The sequence below is a fragment of the Numida meleagris genome, chromosome 2 (assembly GCF_002078875.1).
Source record: "Numida meleagris isolate 19003 breed g44 Domestic line chromosome 2, NumMel1.0, whole genome shotgun sequence".
NCBI classification, from domain to species: Eukaryota; Metazoa; Chordata; class Aves; order Galliformes; family Numididae; genus Numida; species Numida meleagris.
In genome coordinates, this window is record NC_034410.1 from 117151039 (window position 1) to 117178495 (window position 27457).

The window sequence follows — 27457 nt, forward strand, 5'->3', positions numbered from 1 at the left end:
AAGGGAAGGGAAGGGAAGGGAAGGGAAGGGAAGGGAAGGGAAGGGAGTGTTTTAAACAACTCCTGCAGAATAAATATCAATCTTAAGCCATTTAAATCTAATTATGAAAGACAGAAAGATCTGTTTTTGGTTTGGACTCAGAGGACGCCTGAGAATCAAAGGAAAAAAATCTTAAAACCACAGAAACAAAATAAATCTAGGTCCAATTCTCTCACACCAAACAGAGTTAGGTACCAAAAAAAGAATATTTATCTGAATTACTGTTGCTTTTAACTTTTCATCTAGTTTTAAAATGTATTAACTTTGATGCACTCTTCAAGCTTTAGGTATTGAATGGAAACCTTTCTCTTAAAGCTTTTTCCTGCAAAGTAGAAAGGGACTTGAGATGCAAGATGCTGAATGTTTTTTTTAAGACAACACATAAAATTTCTGTAGAAGCCCATGGGACCTGAATGCTCTCAGTTTCTGGCAAAAAGCGCTACTATCTTGCAGATGTAAATTCCAGATCTGCAATATCGCTCACTTGATTGTTTTCAAAAAAGAGAAACTACCAGCTTTCTCCATGATGCACTGAAAGCAGCATTTGTGCAAAAATGTGCAAAAACGCTGTTTACCTCCAATAAGAATCTGTCTAATTTTTACTCTTCCATCTTTTGATGTTTAGTTTTCCTAAAAAGGAGACTTTCACCAAGGTGTACTTTAGGTCTTGATCACAGAGTGGTTCTACTGGACAGAGTTTTAAAGCTGTGTTCCATTCTTTGTAGTTTCCCTTCCAATATTTTTTTAAACGGAACATTGCAATATTATTTGCTTACAGAAATCAGTGTAACAACATAACTACATTACGTATTTCAATAAGGCATCCAGAAGCTCCATGCTCTGAGAAGCATTTCAGTGTTGCAGTGTTTGTTAGCTGCTGTTATCTCAAGCAAATTCTTGATTTTCAATATCTTTCTCCTTGGAGGTTCTTCTGAATTCTCTACTGTATCTTTTTCCTTCCAATTTTATTTCCTGCTAGACTGTTTGTTGTGGCTGTCTCATGCTTTCTTTCCTTCTTGCTCACTGTCCATCTTCATTTCTTTCATTCTGCCTGAAGAGGTATATGTAACTTGACAGAGCTTTTCCCAAAGGCAATGAATTTTCCCCAGTGCATCTTCCAACAGGTTTTTGCTGATCTTTGAATCCCTGCCTCTAACAACTCTCTGATCTCATAGAGTGAAATTTGCCAAATTACGTTATCTGTAAGCACAGGTAACTCATATGTTTAAGAGCAATTGAGAAAAAATCCTTACTTTCTCCTAGCTCTTATAGGTGTCATAAAACCTTTATCATTCAGGCTTTATTTTCTTGGGAGTGTAATATCCATCAGACTTCTGAACAGCGATTACATAGCTTATTTTCCTAGTATGATTTGGTTGGTACAGTTTTAAAGGCAAGTTCCTGTCTTATTCAGATGAGACTTTTCCTAAGCCCAGAGGCTTAGGATGTGAAATGTGAAATCAAAATTCTTATCTGAATCTGAATTGAATAGAGGCGATCACAATGGATATTAACTCTCTAAGAATTTGAGGGCTCTTATCTTCTCTTTTTGTTCTTCTTCACACTAATTATATTCTCTGTCTTGGATTCTATCCTCTGAATACATACTCCTCTCTAAATCTAATTTATGGTACCAGAGGATGTTTAGTCCTGCACCAGAAAAGATTGACTTTAACTATATAATTTTAGGGTGAAGTAAGGCTGGAGACCATGTATCAGAACCAGCTTTCATGACTCAATCTCCTTCTGCCTCAAACCCATCGAGATTGATCTTCATTTCCAAGCTTTAAAGAAAAGGAGACTTTCTATTTTATTTTGTGGTGTTACTAACGGTTGTTAAAAAAATCCTTTCCATTATTCCATTATTCGAAGGAAATGTCTAATGACTGGAGCCTGCTTAAGCTATGGAGGTCTTTTGGGGAACATTAAATTTGGTGATAGTGAGTCATGCAATTATTGGAGTAAACGCTGTCATATTTTCTAACAGACCATAAAATTCCTCTGTGAAATGAAAACTAACAATATTATCTCGGATACTGCCTGGCTCCTCTAGAAAAGGAGTAAAAGTGTTGGAGTTTGCAGAGAAGTAATGACTCAGCATTTCTCATTCATCCAGAAGAACTGAACTTCCACATAAGTTACAATTAGCAGATTTGAAATAGGGCCAGAAAATGTCTCCTCACGATGTATTTACATCTTAAGAGAAATAGTTTTAATTTCCCCCTGAACCTGGGGGTAAGAAATGGGGTCAACCAGTTGTTGACCTTCAAGTTCTGGCAGTAGTAGAAGATGATTCGGGGCGGATGTTTATCTTCCTCTGCCCCTTCTTACCTGTGCTGATCAGATCTTCTCACAGGGACATGTAAAGCTTGAGCCTGGCACACCAGACAAACTTGTCACATGCTTCCTTTTCAAGGTATACTCTGTCTAAAGCACTCTCTTTAATAATCCAAAGGAGAGGCTTGAATGTTTTCTTTTCCTTTTCCCTTTTTGCAAGTGTCTACACCTTTAAGAGGCACAGGCTTCTTCTATGTATTCAGCTAATAATAAAAAGTGGTCTTATTGACCCTCTCATAGTATTTACTATTTTTATGAAACTCGGAAATTAGTAATTTGTTGTAAGATCTCAGCTTTTTATCCACAAAGAAAAAAGAATCTCTACGCCACATACTTCTAAAAGGGCAAAATGAAATCATGAGCCTGACTCATAAATGTTTTATCATTTTCTGTTTGGATTAATTTCACAGCCAAAAAATATCTAACCTCACACTATCAATAGGAAAAGTCTTAAGGTAATAATGTCAGTCCCAAGCTTTGGAAAACAAGAAAAGCCTCCTTAAATCAAACCCTTAAATGTGGTATTAACTTCAAAATTGGCTATAGATTTGGGAGTTTGTCCTCCCAGATTCTGAGCTTTCAAGGTTTTTATTTTTGACATTTTATTCCAGCAGCTTCTAAAAGTCTCAAAATGAAGATTTAGTTTCTTGATGGACACTCGGCTCCATAAACTGTGGCTATATGGAAAAAAAAATATTTTGAGCTTCATAACAAAGTCATGGAGCGCTGGCAATGCTGAAAATAGCGTTTGTGTCCATTTTGAAACTGATACATCAAGGCATTATTGATTGGGAGATCTGCAGAGATACAGGCTTCTGACTAGTTTTAGTTCAGAGCTAAGGCTAAGGGAAACCTCAGCACTGATCAGGAACAGGACATAGCAAACTCAGAACCAAATATAACCTCAGGTTGATAGAGGCTATAGCATGCAGTATACAAGATAGAGGCATCCTAGTAAAGTAATGCTTTAGCTTTTGAAGAGATTGGATTAGCTTCCTATCTTCTTTTCTCTGGAGGTATGTTAAAGACTTGTGAACGTATTTCATATCCTTAACAAAAAATGACAGGTTCAATTAGAGCTGGAGAAATAGTCATTTCAATGTATCTGCTTATATTATGCGTTTAAAGATGCTGTTTTCCTTATTGTAGTTGGTATAATGCAATACCATGGTATAATGCCACATCACAGAATAGATTTTTAGGACTCATTTTTGATGCGTTATAAAATACTCCTGCAATACGCAGATTTTCCAGGAGAGGGAGCAATCTACCTATGGACTCGCATTGTTTCGGCAGCTTTGTTTAATAATTTTAATAACTTCGTATTTATACAACCGAGGAAGAAATAGAACTTCTACTTTTTCTTTTAGGAGTCGGGCATTTGACAGTTTCCTTTGTGTCAAAGATTGGCAACATGGAAGGAAGAGAAAGAGGAAGTATTTTGGCAGGTAAAGAAAACAGTGTGTGAAGTAATCTTTAATTACATCCTGAAGAGGAACAGCTTGCTGCAGCTGAAGTCCTGCAGGGTGAGAGGCCTCACGGTGGAAGCTGAAATTACTGGGAGCAGAGTCATCTTGTTGCTTTGCAGGCCATTCTCTAAGCATTTTACCATCAAGGTTGAGAAACAAAGCGAAAGGGCATCTTGTTCAGGCAAGTACTTCTTAGACATAGCAGTAGTTTTTACCTGTTTGAGTAGAAAGAGTAGAAAAATTGTCATCATATACTTAAAAGCACTAGCATTTTAGTATTTAAAGACACAAAGAAAATAATTGACGTTTTAATCTTGTGTTGATTGTGGGCTTTAAATACAAATACACTTATTTTTTTCCCCATGTAATATAGACTGTTCCCCTGAACAGCACTTTTTACTGGAAAAAAAAACCACACAATAAAAAAATTATCTTAGTATTATCCTAATTTGTTTAAACATATTTTTTCTCCCCTTTAAAAACTTTCTTCATATTTAATCTGACTGTTTTTTCTCCTTTATATGAAGAGTCTATGACATGTATATGCAAGCACATTGCCTTGAGTGACCCCCTCATCAACTTAATATGCACAACTTTTCCACTTGTATCAAGCAAAATTCTTCCAGCACCAGTCTGAAGGGTTTCATTAAGCTCATTTCTTGGCAGGCTAAATTATTAGTACACTTTAAAAATGTTTGCTTTGCAGCTTTAAGAATATGTATTGATATTTTAACATTTATTTATTGATGGCTTTCCTAATGATGGATGAACTGCAATTCTTACTCATATGAGTAGCACCCTGGAACTTTTGCTGTTAAATGGCATAATTCATATCAGTAAATGCTGCCTTTTAAAGCCCTAAACGCTCAAGGTCTCAGTCTTGGCTAAGTTTACCCAGGAAAACAGTTATTACACAGCATACAGAGTACTTTGAAAAGTGAGAGTGTTCAGAATTTTATCCTCTTAATTAATCTTAATCAGTGCAGGTGAGATAGCAGGTACTTTCACAAAACAAGACCTCAGAGGTGCTGAAATCTCTCTTGTAACCAAGGAGCTGGAGGTACTCACTGCTGTTCAGAATTAGCTCCTCATTTGGAAACATTAACTTCTTTGATGAATTGATACTGTTAACCAGAGTTAACCAGAACTGGAAACAGATATCTTGCTTCACTAGAGATCTGACTCATTTAAAACAAACAAACAAACAAGAAAACAACAAAAAATAGATACCATAGGATTCAAATCATGATAGCCAAAATTCTTTTTTCTCTTGTTCTGCAGCTTTATCTCAGGTTGCTACTGATTGTTAATTGATTTTCACCTTGCTAGAAGGGTCAATTCTGTGCTAAGCATGCAGTGTGTGCCATTTTCTCCCGCCATCAGTTAATCCAGAGGCAGGAGGAGCAGTAACTTCTGCTGAGTGGAAATGTAACACTGGAAACAAATCCTTCACAACCTTTTCCTGTGCTTTTTTTTTTCCCCAGATGTAGCAAAACATGGTTACAAGGAAGACAAAGTTAGGAAACAGAAATTGCAATATTAAGTCAGACAGGGATGAGTGAATAAAAAAAGATAGAAACCTGAGCCCCCAAAAAAGAGAGTACAGAAGCACACAGAGTCAATGAATTAATTTGAAAATGTGCTGTTTTTGCTGTAGGAGAAAATGATTGAAAGTGGGGAAAAGACACTACAAAAAGATAAGTAACTTCTTCCCCTACAGTGTAATTTAAAGTAATAAATGTTAAAAAGAGAAGGTGCCCTTTGTTTCCTGCTCCTCCTTCTCTCCAAGTATCTCTTATAATCCTGGAAACACTATCTGCATCATTCAAGCTTTTTATCTAAAAATCGAATCATGATGATGCAAAGAGCTGATTACTCCTGCAGCCCTTCCACATCATTTGGGTGCCAGGTGGTCCCAAATATCAATTGTCATTGTAGAAGGGCATGTCCCTGGCTAGGCCAGACACATCTTTTCAAGAAGTACTTATCTTAAAGATCTGAAAGAACTTATCGTAGACTTGGTGGAAAAAGTTAAGGAAATATAATTAAGGAAATATAAGGAATCTGCAAAATCTCTTTGATCCTGGGCAAGACCCATTTGGGCAGACACAGGAAACAGGTCCTTCTCTGGCAAGAATTACATGCACTAACACGTGGCTCCTTGACTTGAATGCTGGTTTTTGCAACAAACACCTTTACAATCAACCAACTATAACAACATTCAGATACAGCATCAGAAGGCAGGTGAAAATGAAGCTGTAACTGCACTTGTGTAGATAAGATGCCTATTTGTCAGCCCAACATGTGCAGAAGTCTATTGCTGTCTGTTGCCATCATAATTCAGGCAGCTGGGACAAAGACTGAAACATGAATCAGATCAACCAAGGGAATGAACTGGGTGTTGGTTTTTCTCAGTATGAGAAACAGAAGAGAGATTTTATATACAAATAAAAATTATCAAAGACTTTGAAATAACATAAAGTTGTTTTGTACATTAAAGGTATAAGTGAATCAGGCATTCTCTCATGTTCTTCTATTAAGGCAATAAAATAAATATATTTTTTATTTTATACTTTTATTGGGTAAACTTGGTTCCCTGTGTTTCCCATGTTTTCTTCTTGGCCCTGTGACTTCTAGGACAGTGGCACATCAACAGAACATGACACTGATGTCTGAGAACCATGGATTAAGTATATATTTCAAGAATTCAAACTGTTCCAACTGATGATAGCTGGACTCATTGGAGTGTGTGGGACAGTTTGTGCATTTGCATGTACATGCATGTGAATTTTCAAAGGTCTCCCTACTCTCCTCAACGTTATCTATACAAAGTCAGGAAGAAAAAATTCTTTAGAATACCACTCACTATTTACTGTAGCCTTGGGGATGTGGAAAAAGAACAGCAAAGCTCTCTTTTGATAGATACAGAGAGACACAGATAAAGTCTTTATTCACTGCAATTTTGGGTTAAAAAAATATGGCAACACCTGGGAAATCTGCACAATGACTTGCTAACTGAACTTCTTCTATGCCTATTATAGTTCCTTTATGGGCTTTAGTCCAACACCATCCATGTGTACATTGTTCTAAAAGAAGAGGAAAAGCTCAGCTGCTGTCAAGGAAAGATCATAGATGATAAAATCATTAAGATTGAAAAAGATCACTAACATCACCTAGTCCAACCATCAACCCATCACCACCAAGCCCACTAAACCATGTCCCTCAGTACCACATATACAGGTTTCTTGAACATCTCCAGGGATGCTGACTCCACCACCTCCCTGGGCAGCCTGTTCCAATGCCTTACCACTCTTCCTGAGAGAAGTTTTTCCCAGTATCCAATCTGAACTTCCCAGCACAATTTGAGGCCATTATCTCTCATCCTACCACTTGTTACCTGGAAGAAGAGGCAAACTCCATGATGTCCAGGTACTGTCCATAACAGTACTTTGAGAAACTTGCTATAAGTTAATCCTTCTTTTCAAATCACTGCTATTGTCTTCAGCTCCAAAAGAGTGGATCAAGAAATGACTAATCTGCAGAATTTGCAGAGTATTTGTACACCCAGATTTCTATTATGACAGAATTTTTCTCATGACAGGATTAACTGGTAGAAAGCTATGCGCATTGGTGATAGCTTTGCCCTTGGAACAGATAATGTCAATCTTATCTAAAAAAGACCAAAAGGACTTCCAGGCTGACAAACTCCAAATAACAAGGATAATGCAAAGTCATATAATTCATTTTATAAGTTGCTGAAATTTTGCCTTAAAATATTTAGGCTTTGCTCCAGGTTTTTTTTACTAAAAACCTACCTGACAGTCTCATGTTTGTAGCTAAAAACCGTCTTCTAATTTCCAGCTTCAATACTGTCATATTTAATTTATGATTTTGTCTTGATTCATCACTATCCCTTAATCAGCTGTATTATCTTCCTGGTGTTAGGACTAAAAACACCCTCAAGATATTTTTATAGAAAATATCTCAACTTTTGATTTGTTAAAAAAAAATCTGGTTGCTGTCACTTTCTATATAAAAGACTTTTATTCTTTTGATCTTACTAACAGACTTGCTGTATCTCCTTCCCATTCTGAACCATCTTGCCAGGACATGGACAGCTACTGTTATGCAAGGAGCTCTACCGGCGATGCATATAAAGGCACTATTATTTCATTAACTCTTAGCAAATATATCCTTCCTTCTCTTTTTCACAGACACATCAAATGTTCCAGGTTTTCTGTGACTAACCAGCACACACAAGTTTTTCTGCTCCTCTGTCAGTCTCAGCAGATAAACTTCCAAGTTTGTAGCAGAGATTCTTGTTGTTAGTCCCTAACTGCATGACCTTACACCTTACACTCTTACATTTCTTTCAATTTCTATTACTTTAATCTCCATGGTCATTCAACTTTTGAGCTAATTCCCTCCTTATCTAGCTCAAACTTTAGTTTCCCATGAGGCACATAGGAATACAGCAAACTGTTCAGAAGTTTTCTTATAGTTTGGTTAAAGTCCTATTAGTTTCTGTGCTCTTATTTCCCATTTCCTATTAATAATCCTATCTTTGTCCTTATGTTCAGTTTAATTAATATTGCTGGGAAGGAAATTAAAATATTAATATGGTCTGGAACGATATTTTTTATTATCTTTAAATTCTACCAAGTCACATGTGCATGGCATAGAGTTTCTTTATTTCTTGGTCTCTTTTTCCACTCAGACTCATTTGGCAAATATGATACTGTTTTTGCTTTATTTTTAAAGATACAGTTCAGTTAAGCTTTCAGAAATCCTCCATTTACATTTGTATATCTTGAGCTCCCATGCACAGCTATCTTTACTGATCTCTTTGCTGTGTGATTAGTCTTAATATGCTCTTTCAGGAGTCTTCTTCAATTTTTTGTTAATTTGAAAGCTCTACACAGCTATCACAGAGTCAAGCACAAGATTCCTCGTGCTTTTCACCAGTTTCCTTCACTTCTCGTTTCAGCAAAGTCCCAGTTTGATACGAGCTGTGGTCAGCAGTCATGACTGCTACATTTAGAGACACCTCCCTGAGAGTCATATGAGTGTATACACAAGGGAGACAAGATTGAAATGCATTTACAGGGTGACTTTACGTGAGACCCTGCACTAACAACTGTTTCGGGATTCACAAGTAAAAGACTGTGGGAACAACTGACCAAGAGCAAAGGAATAATACTGGTAGAGAAGCAATGGAATACACTGGCCAAGGCACATGGAGTGAAACGATGTAGAGCTGCAAGTGGAAGGCAGGCAACTGAATTACAATATGCAAGTCCTTAGTGTTACACAGGATAAGGCAGTAAGCAACACACATTAATGTTATTCCTATTGTATTCACTTTCACCTGATATGTAAGTACATTCAGAGTACTCATTTTGGTGTCAGAGCTTAATGTTATAAAAATATTTCATCTTTTTTTTTTTTTCCCAATCTCATCTATTTCTAGCTGGATAAGATACAATCCTCTCAATAAATGCTCCTGTTCTCATTGGTATAAGGACATGTCTTCCCCATGCTATCTCTTTTACTCATTTTTTTTTCTATTGCTATGACTCCCTCCATCATTTTTCCTCCAACTGTGTACTGCAACTATGTGTGAATTTGCATAAGTTTCTTCCAAATGTATCTCATCACTTTAAAAGATGTTTTAAAAAATAACTTCATAGTTGATACTGAATTTTCATTCTGCAAATATTCTGATTTTTTTTTTCTGTAAATAACTCCCATTTGTTCACTGTACCATCACTTTTCCTTATGTGTCCTTAAAAATACCCGTTATTCCTGTTGCATTCCTACAAATTATTTCAAATGTTTTCTGAATTTTCTCTGTTATATTCATTATAATAATTATAATCCTGGCTATTTTATCATCTTTTTTTTTTCCCCTCCAGTGGATGTTGATTTCATCCTCCCTTGCTGAATAAGTTTACTTTTCTTGATATACATCTAATTATTTTTTAAATTTCAATCATTTTTTTATTAAATTGTTAAAAATCAGTTCTTCCTTTTTAAAACTTCTGCAGTTCTGCTCATCCCATGCTTTTTAAAATTAACATTTTAAATTTACTGAAACGACTAAGACTATGGCACCATCCAAATTTCTTTTCAGTGACTGACTCAGAGAAGGTGTTAGGCCTAGAATTCCTCATGAATTGATTTAAGTACACTAAAGAAAGCAACATTATCATTGTTTCCTGAATACTTTCCTTGCCAACAGCTGTTTCCCAGGTGTTTTTTTGTCATGATGAATGATAAATACTTTGCTTTGCTTGCTGACAGTTCTTATTTTAGGTTGTTTTTCCAACACCGTGTGATTCCTCTTTTGCCTTAATCACAGTAGAATCATAGAATCATAGAATCATTAAGGTTGGAAAAGACCTCCAGGATCACCCAGTCCAACCATTAACCCATCACAACCATGCGCACTTAACCATGTCCCCGAATGCCGCCTTAACCCTTTTCATGAACACCTCCAGGGATGTTGACTCTACCACTTCCCTGGACAGCCTGTTTCAATGCCTCACCATTCTTTCTGAGAATAAATTTTTCCTAATATTCAACCTGAACCTTCCCTGGTGAAACTTAAGGCCATTACCTCTTACCGTATCCCTGTCACCTGAGAGAAGAGGCCGAACTCTACCTCGCTACAATCTCCTTTCAGGGAGGTCTTCCCTAAGCCTCTTGACCTGACTAAACAATCCCAGTTCCCTCAACTGTTCCTCATAGTCATGTTTACAGTAGCCCAAATACTAGTTCTCTTTCATCTGACAAAATACCTGTCAGATAACTTATGAATTGCCCCAAGATCCAGCCTGACTTTGAATGCCTCCAGGGAAGAAGGATCCACTGCCTCTCTGGGCAACCTATTCCAGTGCTTCACTACCCTTATTATAAAAAAACTTTTTTCTTATATCCAATCTAAATCTTCCCTCTTTTAGACTGAAAATATTTCTGCATGTCCTATCACAATAGGCCCTGCGAAAGAGTCTGTCCTCTTCTTTCTTACAGCCCCACTCCAGATTCTGAAAGGCCGCTATCACGTCTCCCTGGTGCCTTCTCTTCTCTGGGGTGAACAGCCCCAGCTCTCTCAGCCTGTCCTCGTAGTGTCATAGTCCAGAAGTGTTCCAACCCTTGGGTTGCTTCTGTGGTCCTCCCCTGGATGTGCTCCAGCAGATTCATATCATGCTATTGAGTAGCTTTTTGCAGTGAAGGATGGGAGTGATAGATATTTTCTTGTAGCATGACAGTATGCATCTTCCTTTAATACATACACTGTGTTTTGTATTGTATTGATTGTACTGTATTGATTGAGCTGAATCACAAATATTATTAACAGGTATAAAAGTACTGGATCCTCCTTACAGGCTTGCACTGTAACACACTGTATCATTGAATTGTACAGTTTGTGTGTGAAAGAGTGGTTCCCCAAATCCATGAGACAGGGATTGTGGTCTGCAGTGCATCTGTAGTCAGGCTTCTGTGCTACATTATGTGGCTATATATGGCTGCGGCGGTCCAAGAGAAATTCCTACAGAACTTTGACTGTAGATATGTTCCACTCCTTATTATTTGAAAATCCTTTAGATGTTCCTAAGCCCTTTCATTATGAAATAATTAATGCACATTTAATCAATCCCCTAAAATATTAATTACTGCAAATGCTTGTTTTTTTTTTCAGATCTCACAGATTCATTTACAAAAACCAAAACAAAAAAACATTCCAAGTCTCTACTCATTCTAACTGCCTTCTGATGGATCTTTTCAATACAAGAGACCAAAAGTAGCTTCATATTAGAAGTAAATATTAAAATGATATTTAATGCAGCTTTACCTTTTGAGACATCTTTGTAGTGTATCATGTTTTTATTCTAAAATTACTGCAAAATGAGTTGATATTTTCAAGAAAAAATAATAGAACTTTATGTGAGTGCCTGTACTCAATACAGAAGATGTCAGCAGCTCTGAAATTATCCCTTCGGCTGACCCTAGATTTTCTGTTCTGAAATTAACCGATCACTGAGTTGCCAGGTTACAGGTATGTGTTAGTTTCTGTAACACTGCACATAGTAAACTACACAAACTGCATCATTCACACTTCTGCTGCCTGACTTAATAACGTCACTGAATTTTAGAAATTCTGTAATCAGTTCCAATTCATTGTAAGATTAATATTAATTATGTGATAAATTGTGACATTTAATACAGATACGTAAAAACTATAGAGAATTTAAGTATTATGTACTTTGAATCGTAGAATCATAGAATCATCTAGGTTGGAAAAGACCTACAAGATCATCCAGTCCAACCATCCACCTACCACCAATAACCCCACTAAACCATGTCTCCCAACACTATATCTAAATGTTTCTTGAACACCTCCAGGGTCAGTGACTCCACCACCTCCCTGGGCAGCCCATTCCAGCACCTGACCACTCTTTCGGAAAAGTAGTGTTTCCGAATGTCCAGCCTAAATCTCCCCTGGTGCAACTTGAGGCCATTCCCCCTCGTCCTGTCACTAGTTACAAGAGAGAAGAGGCTGACCCCCAGCTCACTACAACCTCCCTTCAGGTAGTTATAGAGACTGATGAGGTCTCCCCTGAGCCTCCTCTTCTCCAGACTGAACAATCCCAGCTCCCTCAGCCGCTCCTCATAAGGCCTGTGCTCCAGACCCCTCACCAGCTTCATCGCCCTCCTCTGAACACGCTCCAGGGCCTCAATGTCTTTCTTGCAGTGAGGGACCTAAAACTGGACACAGTACTCGAGGTGGGGCCTCACTAGGGCTGAGTACAGAGGGAGAATGACTTCCCTACTCCTACTGGCAACACTATTTCTGATACAAGCCAGGATGCCATTGGCCTTCTTGGCCACCTGGGCACACTGCTGGCTCATGCTCAGCCGAGCATCGACCAACACGCCTAGGTCTGTTTCCTCTACACAGTCCAGCCACTCTGCCCCAAGTCTGTAACATTGCCTAGGGTTGTTGTGGCCAAAGTGCAGGACCCGGCACTTGGTCTTGTTGAACCTCATCCCATTGGCTTCAGCCCAGAGATCCAGCCTGTCCAGATCTCTCTGTAGGGCCTTGCTACCCCCAGGCAGATCGACACTTCCTGCCAGCTTGGTGTCGTCTGCAAACTTACTGAGGGTGCTCTCAATGCCCTCATCCAGGTCATCAATAAAGATATTGAAGAGGACAGGCCCCAGCACCGACCCCTGGGGAGCACCACTCGTGACCGGTCACCAGCAGGATTTAACTCCATTCACCACCACTCGCTGGGCCTGTCCCTCCAGCCAGCTCATTACCCAGCAAAGAGTGTACCTGTCGCTACAAACTCGAATCACACCTCAGGGACAATCTTTCACAATGCAAGGGAAGCCTTAAATGCCTGTGCTATGAGATAGATTGGCCACCTTCGTTCAGCCATGAGTACCTAATGATAGTCTTTGGATGACAGACTGGAAACACTGCCTAGAAAACTAGTACCTTTTCTCAGTGAAAACAGTAAGAATAAATCAGGTGCTAAGTTTATTTCTCTTCCTTTTGCCACACTATCAGGTCCTTCCAGAGCAGGAAGGGTCTAATGAGGAATCTGGCAATGAAATGGATATATGTAAAGTCTTTAAAATAAAAACTGAATGGTTATTTCACTTTGTCTATGACATATAATCAGATATTGCTAGTAAGTATTTGAATTGCTATGCAGTGTTTGTGAAATTACCCATAAATTTCAAAACTCCACATTGGAAGTCTGTTATTGGTTTGTATTCATGTTAAGTAGCTGCCTAATATGCTTGTTATCCATCTAATGAGGAAGCAAAACTCCCTCCTGATCTGTGAATTACTTATTCGTCAAAAGGCAAATCACTGTCACGAGATAACAGTAAATAATCTACATTAGCTTTTAGCTAAGAGGTTTGATCTCAAACAGTGAGTGCCATATGCCTCATTGCTTCATTGTTTGATTCCTCAAGTGCTTTCCAGAAATTATTATCACGGTATATTTTTATGATACAATTACTTTATTCTCTCATATGTTTTGGGTACCTAAACTTTGCTATATAGTATGCAGAACATAAAGAACAGAGATACATATCTAGCTCATTACTGCTTCTCTGTAAAAAGCCAGCATGGAACCTTCAGGAGCAACATAAGAGCAAAGCAGCCATAGAAACTGCTGGTATAATTGAACTTTCAGCAATCTGTTATTCATGGACTTCCTTAGGCATGGGAAAAGATCTTTGAATTTGATATCTCTTGATGTTTTTTCTTGTCATCTAAACTCCCATTTGGTTGTGTGTTTCACAGTTTAAATATTCGTTTTATTAGTTTTTTTTTTTTTAATCTTACAATAGTGTTGTTAGAAAGCTGCAGACTGCTCATAGGTATCATTGAGGTTATTTGCTGCAGTGAAAATACATACTTGCAATTTGGAAAGAGGAAGAAAGCATGAAGAGCAAAAGGGAGAAGCTTCAGGTCTTAGTCAATATCTGAGTTGCGGTATGTTGAGCAAAGGTTGCGTCAGGTAGAAATTCCTAGACTAGGTAGTAATGATCATTAATACTTACAGGACATAGTATCTCATCTCTTCTGAGGCTGTACAAAGGTCTCTGTTCAGGCTTGCAGGTTCCAAATGTTTACCATGTGACAATTCAATCAGAACTAAAAGGAAGGAGGAAATGAAAGCAAGCACATTCACTTAGTAGGCGTACAATTGAGGGATGTATACAACTATGAAGACTACATGCTATGTCTGTGTTACAATGTGTTACAGATCCTCATTTTTTTTCTGGAAAGTATCTCTCTGTTTGCGTAGGTACTGCAACTGCTGCTGAGATCTGTGCATTGCTTTTTTTTTTTTCCTTTACTATTTCTTTTTTTTTTTTTTTTCCCAGCAGAGGCCACCATCGTCTTCTGACTATGTACATATGTACATTTTTACAAAGAATCTAAGTATATATGTACAAATTTAGGCTGAGTGGATAGCTTAAAAGTTAAAAAAAAAATCTGTATAAAATCATGGAGAGGTATTTATTTATTCATAAAGTATTTAAAAGTAATTAGTTTATTCTAAGCTTAAAATATCCTAGAAAATATATGTCTTGATAGCTCTGCTAAAGACAAGTTTAAAATATTTTCAAAAGTGAAGTCATTTTTGTGTTTGTACTTGCAGTTCCATTAAGAACCTAATAAATAGTAGTATAATCTGTACAATGTTGACTGATGACTGTAATAGTCTCCCAGTAGCAATTTCTTTCATCTAGTTGGTCTGGTTTTTTTATCACTGAAATATTTATTTTGGTGAAATACATTTTCCCCATGAAAAATTACAAAACTGTGGTTTGCATTTTATCAGGGACAGATGCAAATGTGAGCTAACAAGTAAAAAGCAATAGCTATATACATACTATTACTTCAGTATCCTAAATATTTCTTATTATTTCTTATTATGCCCACACAACTTCTTCTAAAATGTAGATTAAATATATTGTACAGTAGTAGATTAATTGAACAAAACACCATTATAGTACAAGAAACTGATCTCAGCAAGATACAATATATATAACAACAAATTCAAACAAGAGAAGAATAGAAATAAGGATCAAATCCTTTTCCAAACTAGAAGTCTCTTTCTGAAAGGCACTTTCCTCTTTTCCCTTGCTTAGAAGTTCTCTACGTGGATGTATATATGAGAGAACATGAAACAAGGCAGGAAGAACTCTGTTGTTTGCTTACTGGTATTCATGATGACTGTATGGCATGTTTCAAGCTTGAGAAAAAACATATGTTTAAAATCTGTGGCTGTACTTAAAAATGCGGCTTATATCACATTATTGAAAAGAATAATATACCATATTAATGGATATTATGAACGTCAGTTCATGCAGATTCCATTTTCATACTGCAAGCTGCAAGGAAGAAAAAAGTGAAAAAGGTCAGTTATATGTAAAGTGTTTCTGCTTACCAGTATTAGCACAAAGTAACACAAACCTGAAAACAGACAAACTGTTGAGTAAAACTTCAAAATTCACAGATGCTGCAAGAGGATGAGAAGAAGGCTCTTAACTGCAAAATTATCTGAGACACACGTCTTGAATTTTCTCCTTATGATTTTCATCTGTGATGTTCATATCACATCAGGCTTTGTACCACACCAGTAAGAGTGATCAGTTCCTCTCCTGAGCTCCAGAATACCACATCCCGGGGTGGTTGCCTGGCCAGCCCTGTCATCTACTGCTTAGTCCATCTGAGAGGTAGTGTCTTGATACTAAGAGATGATGTGGTGCCACATCTTGTGTGATACTGTACACTGCCAAGGGACTTCGGGCACCCTGTGCTCAGCTGATCGTACCGATATGTTACCCAGTCTTGTACACAGGCTCTCTGGGAAACTGAAAGCACTACAACATCAATAAAGTGCAGCTGCTTTTCTGGGAAACTTTGTTTTCCTCACATACTACTATTAAATGAAATGCCTTTTCAATATTCACTTTTTGAGATCATTTTTGACCTAACCAAATAAATTCAAAGTGATGTAATGCAACATTGCTACAGTATTTTAGCCATTGAGATATCACTATTACCTTCTGTGGAACTCTGGTGAAAATGTGCTCACAATTGTATTTTACAACACCTTTAGCATCTGAAAAGTCTATATTTTTCAGTGTAGCTAGCTCCTTGTATGTAGTTCCTTATTTTATGAATGCTAGTTTTGTGGTTGTGCCACTGTGGGGCTGTGGCTGCAGTGGTGATTACTGTTTGTCTTCAGTGCCCAGTGTGTCTCTTTTACCATTTATACAAGCAGTCTGATGTTGTGGTAGGGATAGAAGCCAAAGGCTAGCATGTAAAATCCAATATACAGAAGGCAATTCTGTTTGACTCCTTCTTAGCATGCTAACCTATAATTAGACAAGAGCCACTAAGCTAAGGAAGAGGAGAAGCTTGAAGCAGAGCATTGAGTCAGATGGAAAGGATAGTTCATAGCTCAAATAACCTCTGAAAAAGTTCACCTTTCCCTTCATGCAAGTACTGAAATCCTTTATTTTGCAAATCATTTCCTCCTGTCTACCCATTCACTTGCATGCTTCAACAATACTCAGCAATTTTTTACTGGTGTTAGCTACATTTTTTACTTCACTCTACAGATGGTTTTAGTTTAGATTGGAGTTGTAAAGCCGTTGATGGTACTTGAGCTCAATCTCTGGATGGCAAAACTCTGTGTACACCTTTTTCATATACAGGCCTTCAGAGTTAGGTTGCAGTCTCTCTGAAGGCAAGAGACCGTTACTTGCAAACTATCTTGTGTGCACTCTTTCAGGTTGGTGTGTCAGCAAGGCACGGTGAACCTAGTATCATTACAAATTGTGGATTATCTGTGGGTGTGTGACTGCTAACATTTCTTATCATCTTGAGCTTCACCATATGATCGTAGAAGAAAAAATAGCAATCCTTCACCAGTATTCTTTGACATCAGTGGAAGAAACTATGTTGCTTGAATTGCTCACTGCGTATGGGAAGCTATCAGAGAAACAAAGACAGTGTGTGGCATGAGGTTCCTCTGGATTTATTTGTGAAATATTTTCGGAAGGAAACTGTGCATGTTACTATCTTCTACTATCACGAGGGTAGGACCAAAAGTGCTGGAAGTTAGTCCATTGGGAACGCAAAGAAGGTGAGAAACTGAGACAAATAGCTGAGAAGATACAAAAAGAAAATGCTGGCTTTCTCTTTAAATCATTACTTGATGAAAGCAAATTTACAAGGAAAGCAGCTGTCAGGATCAAATATGCATGGAGGTGTGCAGGTGACAAAAGTTCAGACATGTCACCAGGAAACAGCTCTATGGGAATGTGGCTAAAATGAGCTACAGTTAAAGTGTCTTTGTGAATACAATGTTTAATGAGATCTGGTTATTTGTAGAAATGTAAAGAAGAGATTATTCATACTGCTGAGCTTTAAACACATAAGAAGGAGTCTGAGCTCCTGTATAGTCAATGCAGGCTTCTTCAGAGGGCTGGCCAAGATGAGGAGTTTAACTTTGATGTTCAAAGTCATTTTCATAATGGAAATATTTGTCATCACTGATTAGATAGGGAAATCATTCTCACTTATCTACCTATCTCAACTGTTCACAGTTAGAAGTTATGAATATCCTCTATCAGACTCTATAACATTAATACTCAGCCGATTTGTTCATGAAGCAAAAGCCAAATTCCAGGTGTGACCAGCTGACCATTATATTAAGAACGTGTGTTCTGAGGTTGTAATTTTAATTTGCATAACTAAAAAATGGATTATTTCTTTTATTCCTGGTAACTGATTCTAAATGAGGTTATTGAAATAAATTGACTCTGCTTTTGTGTGAAGAGAAAATCATGCTTCTCAAATGAAAACATTAATAAGTAATGAAAAGACAGAATTTAATAGAAAAGATTTAATTAAAAAGTTATACAAAAGAAGGCAGAAATAGAGAATAAAAAGACAGAGAAGTAGCACTAACTAATAAGTGCAAATAACTTGTCTTATTCAGCACTCCAGGAAGGAACACTGACAAACATAAGAGTGTTTTGTTTATTTTGAACCACACAGAATTACCAACTCTAGCACAGCTGTGACCTGGAGAGCAATACTATTCTTGTATGTTTGCAAGGATGATGATGCAAAATAAGAGTTCTGTGTTAGATTGCTTAAAAAATGGCAAATTATAAGTCTAGACACTATTATTAGTTTGCTGTTAATATCAATGAACTCTTAAAATTAATTAAATCTCTGAAACTGTATCTGCATACATCTAAGATAGTTCTGTAAATACGAAAGATGATCTCATTAATGAATATTATTATCATTTTTAGTGGAGGAAAAATAAAGGAGTCGCACTGAAATTAGTCCTATTACCAAGAGATCTTGGATTAGTAAATTAAAAATAACATCATTTAATTCATTATTCATTATTTATATTAGCTCTATCTCATTAGCTCATCAATTTTTCTGAGCCAAAGTTTCATGTATTGGATGGACTTACAGGCTTACAAAGGAATTGCTTTTCCACTCATCTTATTTCCGAAGTTTAGTAACAAATCTATGGATTTCCTACCATCAATCAAATTATCTTTGAAACAGTTACAAATAAATGATGCACCTGGAACTCAAAGCAATGGAAATATCATAAGTACATCAGTTTGTTACTATCCATAGGGGATAGATCACTGAGGATACTTTCAAAGAATGAATAGAAAACACACAGAAAAAAAACCCTGAGTCAGACTAATTTTTTCAGTTCCTTATAGAAGTCTGAAATGGTGCTTCTTGTTGTACTACACTGATCTCGTACAGTATGTCTAGTATGTCTTATAACACAAAAGAAACCAAACGAAAATCAAGTGAATCAAAATCAGGATCCAGATTATATTTTGTAGCCAATTGAAAGGACAAAGGAGTGGGCCTCAACCAAAGAGGCAAAGAGAATCAGCAAAGGGAAAATGATCCTGCTTTAGAGAAACTGTTATCTGTCAGTATGCACACACCCTCACTGCACAGTATGCAACTTCTACTTCTGTTTTATTAACTACTTCATAGCAGTGATATTTAGTTGATATTGTACTTCATTGCATATTGAAGGGCAATGATAAAAGTAGATATCAAAAAGAGACATACAGGCCTATGCCTTTTAATGGGAGATGGTGAAACAAATGCATGCTCAGATCCAAAAATGAAAAGAAAAAAAAAAACAAAAAGCATAAGAAAGATGGCAGAGAAGAAAAACTGAGGATTAAAAAAGGAAAGGAAAGCTGTGAGCTGAAAGAGCCTGAGAAAATTCATTCTATCAGGCAACAAACAGCTAAAACAATATTGTGGGGAGTAAATCATGGAAAATATTTGTCAATGGCTAACTGCAGAAAATTCCTGAATTTAAAAAAAGATGCTTTTAAGTGCACAAAATATAGGGTGTAGTTTTGAGTACTACAAAAAAATAAAATAAAAGTTGTATACATTTCTGCTAAACTTAGTGGAGCATTCAGTATATGATATGCAACAGTTCATAGCTTATTTAAATTTACTTTCTAGAACTGCTTCAAAACAGTTGCTTTTTTTTTATACACTGTCAAACTGTGTCGGCTGTTCACCAAATCTGAACCACCAGCTGGCCTTCCTGATGGCTCCTCTGGACAACTGGATACTTTCAGTTTAGATGGGAGACGAGTGCAACTTACCTTGGCTTTTGCTACCAAATGCACTATTAGGCTAAGGATGTGTTTGGACCAAGGGTCCAAAGGCTAATTTAAATAATGTCTGTAGTGCAAGAAGGAATAAAGGTTTACCAAAAAGACTTGGGAATAGCATCTCACCCAGAAGATAATGTTGGAAGTAGGCATGGAGCTCTTTTAGAACTGACACAGATAATGCACTGAGAGTAGCAACATGACAAGGTATGGAAGTTGGATAAGCAGTCGGATATCAGAATTATGAGGTGCAAAAGAAAATTTTTCTCATATTTCCTAAGTCACTCTACTACATATGGAAATAGATACACTGTACTTTAAGATATGCATAAAAAACCTTAAAATTAGAAGGACTTCGGACTTTAGCTTCCTTCCAGAAATCACTACAGACATCACCAATGCCAAACCATCTTTCCTGCACTTAACTCTCTTTCCTTTATGTGCTTTGTCTCTTAACTGTCTTAAATGTTAGAAGAATTTGCTTTCCTAGCATTTTTATAGAAATATGTTATTTATTATACATCTGGAAATAATGCATTATATAGCTCTCTCAGGGCATTTTTTCTAATGTACATTTTGGTAAACTTAGAAATTTAAGTTATTTCTATTGCGATTGCTTAAGTATAGATGTGAGTCTTGCTGATCATTTCTCAAAACCTTATCATATGTCACTGAATGGGTGGTCCTAATGTCAGGAAGTGATTGTGAAGGGGAAAGCTGACTGAGGGGAGAAAGCACGTAGAGCAAAAGTTTGTCCACTTTCAGGTGAGTCACCACATGAATGCTGTGTGCCATTTTATTATGATCATTATTTTGAGAATGTGATGCGTTATCATTTATATGCAGCAATTCTGTTGTAAATCCACGTGATATTAAATATTTAGAAGAAAAGTGCCACAACAAATAAAAAAAAATTGTCATCCGCAAGTTTTCAACAAAACTATGGGGGGCATATTTCATAATCTTCCTAAAATAACTTCAACCTCTAAAAATTTTCTGAGAAAGAAAAACCCCATGCATAAGCACCTTTTAATAAAACCTCCCTACTATGTGGCCTGGGAACTTTACACGTAACTTAAAGTGTTTTACCATTTTACTGTTATTGAAAGAGCTATTGTGAGATATTTTTTAAAATTAATATACACATATCATAACTATTACACAATCTACTATTACAAAACAACAAACACTCAAATATTTAAGTATTACCTTCTTAATGATAGACCTGTTTTTAAAGTCACCAGAAATTATGCGCCATTTCATTACAACTCTTGAGAAGCAATAGCGTAGAACACAAACACAGATGTTTTCCAACTGCAAATGATATATGACTATCAGTATTAATTGAGGAATAGCTCCTTTTTTCATTCGTTATTGAATCATTTTGATTTGCACAGGGGAAACCAGAAGGAATCAAAATCTTCACTTTCTCCTGTGTATTAGCATACGGGGAAGTTACACTTCTAGTTCATCAGTGATAATAGAAGCAGACAGTGATATCTTTCCCATACAGGAATCAACACAACAGTTCACCTAACCAACTCTACAAAATATGTGTCTCAATTCTGCAATCATATTGTACCACCCACGGGCTCCTCTGCACCCTCCCTGATGTGTGCCAGAAAGCTGAGGAAGCCTTCTAACTCTCTGTCCCCAGCAAGATCTAGACCATAATCCTAGCAGCATCACTGCATTTTGGACATTTCACAACTCCTCTGCAGTCAGTGTATGTCTTGCATGGTACAAACTGATTAAAACAAATCCACATCAGATTTCTTTTCCAAAGGAAACAAATTTTGATTAAATGCTGTTCCTTCCACTTGGTTGCACAAGGTTGGATATAAGGATATAAGGAAAAAGTCTTTTGCAGTGAAGGTGGTGAGGCACTGGAACAGACTGCCCAGAGATGTGGTGGATGCCCCATCCCTGGAGACTTTTAAGGTGAGGCTGGATCAGACTCTGGGCAACGTGATCTAGCCGTGGATGTGCCTGTTCATTACAGAGGTGTTGGACTAGATGACCTTTACAGGTCCCTTCCAAATCTAAGGATTCTATGATTCTATGAAATTTTATAACATCCTCAGAGGACCAGTTGCAAAAAACTGTATGGCTCATAAAGTTTATCCTCAGATTGGTCCGGTATCATACTACTGCAAAGATGCCAAAATCCCAAAGCTCTCATCCACATCAGCAGAAACCTGTTCCTTTTCCCTCTTTTTTTCAAGGCAAGGAGGGACTGTGGTGTGAAAATATTGCAGTCTATACCATCTGTAACTGTCTTGTTTGCATATATAAATATTGCTTCTTTAAGAAAAACAGGCACTGGCACCAGTGTAAGAATGTATGTTTTAATATTTGTGCACATACAGATATCAGTCTGTTTAGAGTGAGAAGGCTGGAGAACAGGCACACACAGCTGGCACAAAAGGGAAGCTGACCTTTCAGTATTTACCCTGGTGGTGTTTTCAATGGCACTTACCTGGCTGACATTGGCGACACTGCTTTGGAAAGTGCCAATTGACTTTGCAAATCTGAAAGCTTCTTTGCAAGACGTTTACTATACGACTTGCTTGAACTTCCTTTTCTGGGGCCCCACATTCTGTAAGCAATTAATTTTGTTTTATAACCTAAGTATTCAGAGCACAAGTCGGTGTTTTGACGCAAATATCCTGCACTCTGTTAAAGGTGCTGTGCCTTCAAAGCAACCCCAATCCTCACGTGCCCTCCTGCTGTAGCTGCTTTAGCTGTGTGGCTTTGCAGTCCTCTGCAGCAGCTGTGGACGTAAAATGTGGAATTACTGGGTACAGAACATCATGGTATGGAAGATCGATTAAATGGGAGATTACTAGGAAAAAGGAGTTCTCTAATAAACATCTCTTTATATTTTCTAGACACCTGTATATCCATGCCCGTGCTGCTGCCAAATGAAAGATTTTATAATGCATAACTCATACTACACAAGTATGTACTACACAATAACTCATACTACACAATAAGGTGGCAAATAAATTGTGTATCTATTTAGAAAAATATGTCCAGCTATTTTGAGAGATGGAGTAGGACTTTTGAGAATTGTGAAGAGACTGCTACTGAGTGGAAATGGAGTTGCCAATGTGAGGTGGGTATTACACAGCAGCAAAGCTGATGAGGCAGAATATAATGGGCTGAGTCTTGCTGTGAGGGAGGGGGAGTAGTGGGGCCTGGTTGCTAGTGGAAGATAACAGCAGATATGTGGAGGACAGGGACAGAAGGAAGTGGAGAAGAGAATCTGGTGATTGGATGATGTCCTTAAATCAACATTAGACACTGTTAAGTTTAAAGAAGAAATGAAGGAAGAACATTTCTTCCTGACAGTCTTACCCTTTCATGGTTTCCCCTTGATACAACAAAATGTGCTACATGGAATGGTTCCTAAAGCTGTCAGTGCCTCCAAAACAGACACTGCGTCACAGACTTTTTCCTGATACTGCAAAATAATTTACCCAGTGTTAGGAATGAGTATTTAGAGGTGCTAACAGTCAAGGCTACACACTGAATTGTAAATGACTGGCAAATAAGCTATTAATTAAAATAGAAATTGATTCCATCTTGTGGGATTTAGGGAGAAATAAGATTCTCACAAGGTCTCTTCTGAGTGTTCTTTTAGTACCGCTAAAGGCAGTATTTTAATTTTCAAATAATCCAACCCTATAATTAAAGTTACATTTTTGCCAGAAATTTTAAAATATTAATGAAACTTGAATAAGTCTGGCTGAAGTGCTCTAGGGCAAAATATAGAAATATGCTAACGAGCCCCTTCTTCAAAGATCTGCTTATGAAAGAGCCATATTCCAGCGGACAAAGTTCATGGGTTTAGTTGTCCTTTGTAATTCTAATTAAATCTTTCTTTATTAATCAATTTTTAAATCACTCCTTCCTTTTTGATATGGTGGAATTATATATTTAATTACATTTATCTGGAAATTTAAAGAAAATATAATAACATATAATAATTTTAATTTCTTTGTTTTAAACATTGTGTTGATTTTTTCCAACTAGAATGAGTTGCTATTGAAAATTGAGGTAATGTGTAGGATGACATAAATTAATTCTTAATAAATTGATCATAATTGTCCATGCTGGTATAATTTATAAAGACTCTGTTCTTGCACAGCAGGGTATGAGCAATTTATTGAGAAGAAGAAGGAATTACTAACAAACTGTAACAGAAAAATTAGAATGCTCAGTCATGCCAAAATAAAATCAGAATTAAATGTTATTACCGATCCTTGAACAGTTTTGTACCGAGTGTTCGACTTATACTATTGGAATGTGGGGGAATGTAATTCCACCTGACTTTTAAGCTATGATATTGTGAAATACTAGCACCAACTCAGAATTGTAATAGCTAAATAATACAAATTATGCGGAATGACTTAAAACTGTCCTGTGCTCTAGATGTACTATCTGCATCACAGACATAACCTCCAGTATCTCCTTTGTTCTGTTGGCTTCTGGTGTTCCTGGGGACATCTGCCCCCTAAAATTCTTCCTCTAGGGAAATGATGCTTAGGATCAATAGAATTATGATGCCTCTGCCTTGTTTTGCCCAAATTAAAAAGACATATGATTAAAATGAAGCAAAGCCCAATACATCGTTATGTATTTCACGACAGGATCTGTTATTTATCGTTACAGATGTTAGATGCATTGTCTGACTCAGGCAAAAATGCTGGATTCGCTGGGCCTCTACGAGAAATGCTGCTGCTAAGAAGCACTCAAAAGGGAGAGTTTGGATGGTATGAGGTTTTGTAGATACTGATGCAGACAACTCAGTATCAGTTACCTGAACACGTTTCACAGATCAAAATGCTCTACTGGAGCCACTATCAACCTGGTTTGGCATTTTATTTCAGTTGTAAGTGAGGAAGTAGACCTGTTCTTCCCCTACATCTCTCACATTCACCATGGAAAACAGCTTTTAAGATGTGTGGTGTGGGAACCAGAAGTTGAATCCAAGATAGAGTTGCAATTATGGCAGAGGACGTCTCAAGGTTAAAATAGGTTTCTCAGAGCTAGATTCACAGAATCATAGAATATCCTGAGTTGGAAGGGACCCACAAGGGTCGTTGAGTCGAACTCCTGAGTCCACACGGGAATACCCAAAAATCAAACCGTGCATCTGAGTGAACTGTCCAAACACTTCTTGAACTCCAGCAGCTCAGTGCTATGACCACTGCCCTGGGAAAGCCTGTATCAGTGCCTCACCACCCTCTGGTTAAGAACTACCTCGCAGTCCCCAGCCTGACCATCCCCCGACACAGCTCCATGTCATTCCCTCGGGCCCTGTCGCTTTCACCAGAGAGCAGAGCTCAGAGCTGCTCCTCTACTCCCTGTGAGGAGCTGTAGGCCACTATGAGGCCTCCTCTCAACTCCTCTGCTCAGGGCTGAACAAACCAACAGATATCAGCTGCTCTTCACACATCTTACCCGCAAGACCCTTCATCATCTTTGTAGCGTCCTCTGGATGCTCTTTAATAGTCTTATGTCTTTCTTGTATTTTGGTGCCCAAACCTGCACCCAGTGCACAAGGTGGGGCTGTACCAGTGCAGAGCACAGTGGGACAGTCCCTTCCCTTACCCAGTGGCAGTGCTGGGCCTGCTGCAACCCAGGGTATGGTTGGCCCTCTGGGCTGCCAGGGTACACTACTGACTCACAGGCCATTCAAAACTTCTGATTATTCTATAGGGACCTGACCAGGTTTTGTAGATGCACTTCCATAAGCCCTTTTGATATATATGTTTGATTTAGAAAACAAACACACAGACTCAAGCATTTCTGTCAGCAGGAAAGTCAAATGTATGCCTTTCACCATTTCTAGCCTTGTGGCCAGGACAGTCCTACTTGCTATACTTCTCATCCTCTCAACCAGATATGCATCTCTCCCAGCTCACTAAAAAAACCTAGGAGGATTACGAGCACCTGTGTTGCTATTTAACCAAGGTACCTCACAGCTTTAGTCATACCAATACTATGTAAATCACAGCAATTCTCAGCTTGAAGGGACCAACAAGTTTAGCAGGCTGATATAGCTGCTGATTTCATCTGACAATTCTGCTTGAGATCATGCTCTGCCACCTTCTGCCAGGACTTACAGAATCATAGAATGGCTTGGGTTGGAAGGGACCCCAAGGATCATCAAGTTCCAACCCCCCTGCCGCAGGCAGGGCCACCAACCTCCAGATCTGGCACTAGGTCAGGTTGCCCAGGGCCCCTTTCAACCTGGTCTTGAACACCTCCAGGAATGGGGCATCCACAGCCTCTCTGGGCAGCCTGTTCCAGCACCTCACCACTCTCTCTGTGAAGAACCTCCCCCTGACATCTAATCTAAACCTTTCCTCCTTGATCTTAAAACCATTCCCCCTTGTCCTATCACTACCTACCCAAGCAAAAAGTTGATTCCCCCAGTAAAAAGTTGATTCCCCTACTTACTGCAACCGTGAAGAATAAAGAAGGCAAACTTTAAAAAGGCATCAGGTCTTATGCAAATGGGTGTCTACCTTCCTTCCATTAAGCAAAATGCACATTTCACATACACTCATACAACAAAGGCCAGTCTGGAATTTACTGGCAATATACTGTCCTTATATAGAGTTGGTGGCTTCCAGATACCCATAGTATCTTACTCACCGTCACTGTGTCTTCAAGTTTGTTCAGTGGTCAAAAGAGCTTGGCACAGACATCTGTATTATTTTCTCCACTCTATTAATCATTGCAAAATGAGGCATGCCAACAGTCATTGTTCTTACATTTCCAGACGCTGTTAAGAGGCAGTAGAGTTGCATGCTCTCCAGATGTCATCACTGGCAAAATGTATCAGGCCAATACTTGCAGTTTGCATGTGCTACAACTGTGCACAGTTTAAGTTGTACACCCACCAGGTTTACAAAACTACCACCACCAAATTAAGGATAGATGTATCCTGTGGCTCTGGTGGTATAGCAGGTGCTGTGAACTTGCTGTTTTTATCCCTCTCACTGAGACACTTGGCTAGAGGATCTGGAGTTAGGGCCACTGGTAACATAAAAATAGAAAGAATCAGAAGGGAGTGGGAAGGGAATGGTCACACCTTGTGAGTGATCCTCTTCCATGCCAGAAGTGGTCTTTTGTTCCTGTTCAAGTATCCTGTAGCTTTGTCATTTCCAGACTGATTTACTAGATGTAACTGGGTAACTTCTTTGGATAATGCTATAAAGGCACAGTAACTTTCAGCTGAGATGACTCAACAGTGTTGTCCACAGCCTGGAGCTGCTCCTTGCTGTACAAAAGGACCAAGAGTGGGCCTTAGTGCACTGAGATGGTGAAAATGCAACTGTAAGGAAAGCCCCTGCATA

At 38.0% G+C, this 27457-nt stretch overlaps 1 long non-coding RNA gene across 1 annotated transcript; it reads right to left on the reverse strand.

Annotated features, from left to right (window-relative positions):
- Positions 3671-25801, reverse strand: LOC110394634. Its single transcript, XR_002435764.1, has 4 exons — positions 25353-25801; positions 15717-15773; positions 14433-14526; positions 3671-4060 (listed from the first exon to the last, which is right to left on the reverse strand). It is a non-coding gene; the product is annotated as an uncharacterized LOC110394634 (long non-coding RNA).